This window comes from Diadema antillarum, unplaced genomic scaffold (genome assembly GCF_040938485.1).
Source record: "Diadema antillarum isolate AM-2024a unplaced genomic scaffold, OU_Dant_1.0 seq00000375_RagTag, whole genome shotgun sequence".
Classification (NCBI taxonomy): domain Eukaryota; kingdom Metazoa; phylum Echinodermata; class Echinoidea; order Diadematoida; family Diadematidae; genus Diadema; species Diadema antillarum.
The window spans coordinates 983,586-988,172 of NW_027271374.1; positions in this window are offsets into that span (position 1 = coordinate 983,586).

Here is a 4,587-nt window from a genome sequence, read left to right on the forward strand (position 1 = left end):
CTGACCTTTAACCCTGCAAAATAACAACTGGAATTGCCTCGCAAAACTCCCTCGTATAGGTAATGATCAAGATTATTACCTATACGAGGTAGTTTTGCGAGTCAATTGCATTTGTTATTTTGCAGGGTTAAAGGTCAGCAGTCAATATTCGTTTCGCCACGTTGCTGCGTGTCGGTTACACACACAGTACCATACACAAAACAATGTGTGCAAACAGTGCAATCTTCCGGTTTTCGCCATTCACTTTACACAGGGAGGTGGAAGACAAAGAGTGTTTCCAATTTCTCTCCCCACCTCCATGCTTTAAATGTAAACATTCCGATCGACCACGAAAGGAAAACATTCCAGGACGTCGCTGGGTTTCGGTTACACGCACCGCAGAAGAACACTGATAAATCAACTCATACAAGGTCGACCACTTACAGCAGCACTTAGCGTCAAACAATCTCTAGTCCATTTGTGCTCAATAATTGCACAGTGACCATCAGTTTTACGACTCTCCAAATTTAAACAGAAGTAGAAATAAAGTGTAAAAGCGTTCAGATGTTTGAAGTTCGCCTGTTACAACTGCATATGTATCTTTGAAGTTGGAGTTGAATGATATACATTGATGAACGAATTTTCAGTTATTCGACATGCTGATGATCTACAGGTAGTCAAAATAATGTGGCTTGATCTATATCATAGTGTATAGCCGTATTCACATATTTTATTAATTTACCTAGGGGATAGGTAATAATTATGATATTGACTGGCCTTGAGGGAGATACCAGATAAATATTTCCCGCACCGAAAGAATATTGCCCTCGTCTTTGACTCGGGCAATGTTCTTTCAGTTTGGGCAATATTTTCTAGTATCTCCCTCGAGGCCAGTCAATATTATATAATTATTTGTAATGAGGTCGTTTTGATCGCTGTCTTGAGTATCTCAAACCCTATAAGGATGCAATAGCTGCATCAACCAGATTCGGATTAAAACCCCTCGTAATTGGTTTTTATAGGGTAAAACCACGACCTAAAACAAAAAACAAAAAAAACACCCTTGACGGAAGGTAAAACATTAATCAAGTCTCTGCCGCCGGCATCCAGCTCTTTGGCGTCGGCATGTTTTGGATGACAGGTCTTCACATCGAAAGAGCGCACACACACTTTCACTTAGCCACCTGGGTCTCATTTTATTATATGTATATATGTATATATATATATATTTATATATATATATATCTCGATAATCACGATTCAATTTTTGCAACAATAGCAACTCCTTGTATAGTGCAAGCAGTCACGAAGCATGATTATTGTATTATCGTGAAACTTCTTATCGTAGCGAGATTTAGTCCTATTATAGCAATTTTTTTTTTTAATGAAAGCAAGATAATATCCTTTCGGGCCTTTCGGGAATATATAAGGCATTTTAACAAAAAGAAATAAACAAACATTCCAATAAGCCTTATACACATTTTTTCAGTTTTATGACGTCCTTATATATCCCATAATTTTCGAGGCTGCTCTCCTTTTAAATGAAATAACATGAAAAAAAAGAAGACATGACTTAATTTATTAGTTCTCTTCATATTAACCAACGCGAGTTGACACAATACGTGCTGACGGCTTACCATCTTTGACGTGCAAAATGATAATATTCTCAAATATGAAGCATTGGTATACGTGGCCATTGTGGAACGTGACTGGAGAAATCTGGACGAGAGACGAGGTTTGGTCCGGTTTGGTTTGGTTTATTTCTGCATTTTCTTTCTCCAAATACAATAACAAAATATGAAAACGTGTTACAGAGTATACAAAAAAGGAGAGCATAACATATACAAATCGATACAAAAAAAATGTCATTTTCGTAACAACATCAGTCTGTAATGACATATGAATCAAAATAATATATTAAGGCATACTGTATTTATGAGCAAAGGAGAAATCAATACAGGGGACCGGCATCACAAGCAGAGCTTCACATAGATGAGACTCTATCTATAAAAATATTCTGTAATACGAATATAATACAACATCAACAAATATACTTATTTGCTAAAGAAAGAAAAAAAACAACGGAAAAGAAAAACAGTGACTTTCCGCTTAAAAAAAAAAGCACGCAGCACCATTGACTACTGGTACAGGAGTGTAGGTGTGTGCGAGTGAAAGTGCTTAGAATGTTCTTCGATTCTTCATTGTACGTTCACTCTGTATATAATATAAACGATGTATAATCACAGCTCAGTATAATAGCATAATTTGTGGAAAGCCAGTTAAGGGGGTATCTCACCGGGCTTGAAACTACAGTAGTTCGCGATTAGTTCGCGACTCCAGATTTTGCTAGTTGCAGAGACGTCTACGCAACGTCTCCGAGACGTCTCCTGAAAATTACAGAGTCTCCGAGGAGTCGCAAGAAATCTAAACATGTTCGATTTTTTGCGAAGTCTCCGCGACGTCTCCGAGACGTCTCCATCAGTTGCGGAGACGTCGCGGAGACTAATTATATCCGCGACTGCTGAGACGTCTCCGCGATGTCTCCGCGATTTCTCAGAGACGTCTCAGAGACGTCGCAGAGACCTGCTGGAGACCAGAAAAACTGGTGAGAGGTCGCGGAGAAGTCTCCGCGACGTCTCCGCGACGTCTCCGCGACTCTATTTGAAGTTGGTTGACCTACTTTAAAAACCACGTGACCTATCTGCGAGCTGACATCCTGCTTAGATCAAGTCAGGTGATTCTGCAACGGCTCCATCATATTTGAAATTTTTTGACACATGCCATAATCGTAGAGACGTCTGCTTGGTGAGACCGCAAGCCATTTTCATGTTGGAGACGTCTCCGCGACTGCTGCAACTGATAAATTGTTAAAATGTTAAACAACACTGTGCCAGCATTAGGAATGATGGGAAGGATGACGTAACTGTTAATGACAAACTACTTGCAGTCTCAAACTTTTGTTGCTTTTTTTGCACGTCATCTCTATGATATAGCCTACTCATTTTAGCGTCTCTATCTCACCAACGGAGACGTCTCCGCGACATATGAAATTCTACATTTTGGGGGAAACATTTCTTGACCAGTCCCTGTAAATATTCAAATGAGTGAGTTGATGATGTCACTTTACCCTGACAATCTTTCATGTACGTCATATATTAATTCGGAAAAATTATCATTTTAGCTAATACAAGTAAAAGCATGTTCCCATACCAAGATATATCACAGTCAACATGTGTTCTTTTTTTATTTGATTGGTTAAGACAATTTTTATACAGTTTATACGGCTGAAATATGAGATTTTCATAATTTCTGTATATGAAATGAATAAGAAATTGTGAGAGCATGACATTGTCAACTTGCTGATTTGAATATTCATAGGGACTTGTCAAGAAATGTCTTCCGAAAAAAATGTGAAATTACAAAATGTCATATCTTCTTTTTTTTTCTTTCCGATTTTTGTAATTCTTTCTACGTTCTGTAGAGGATATTTTCCTCCTATTTTGAAGTTTATTTATTTTTCAGATGAATTTCCTCTTTAAAGGCGTCATCCGTTTTATTGAAGGACTAGTCTTGGCTGGATTTGTTTTATTCTAGTTCGGACATTAGAGTTTTTCCCTACTATCGTGATCGATTCTATGATAAACCGATATCAACAACCATGGCATGAGTGACAGATTATATTTATGACAAAGTTTTATAAAAATTTAAATACAAGATAACTGTCGTACGAATGTGGGCTAGGTTTTCTTTTAATGTGAGCCTATATTTTACAGATTTCTTTTACCCTTTGTGATACATGTATTCACTTTTGTGTCTTCTATTACGATTGAGATCTTTTTTTTTCTAGAAAATTGAATGAATTTAATTCAATTCAGTCATGCAGGCAACAAAAGTATATCCGTCCATGGAATCATTATGTACACAAACTTACATATCGTAATTATGTCCCTCTCCTATATTTATACAAAAGAGAAAAACCCTCAAATATAGAAAAAAAAATTCCGAAAGCACGAGAGTAGATCTGACAAAGTACATCATTGCCACCAGGAAATCAATAAAATAAATTGCTATACTATACATAAGAAATCAGAAGAATTTTGAAACAGTGAAGGACAATGTACAGTGATTGCCTATTCGAAACACGGAATAGATAACTCCATCGCTCAGCAGATCGACCGTCTCTACCATGACATTATTGGTGTTTTTTTTTTGTAATAGTGAAAAAAAGAGGTACGTATATGTTTTGTGTTTTATGTTTGTTCAAAAAATAAATGCATCAGTGTAAAGATTACGAAATTGATGTTAAGACTTGGCATAAATCGGTTTATACAATTTTGTTTCCATCGATGAAACTGATTACGAAATTGATATAAAGATTTCTTTTGTATAAATTTGTTTGTACATTTTGTTTCCCATTGATGAAGAATAAAATATTCTTTAAAAAAATGAACAAATAGTAATCCACTTGAAATTGTAAGGCTTGGATATCTTAAGGTGATCACAGAAAACCAGGCGAATCTTTACGTTTTCCCCTATTTATCAAGTGTCATTGTATAAATCATAGTAATATACACGCAGATAGGCGCCTTCCTGATTCAATTTTCCTTT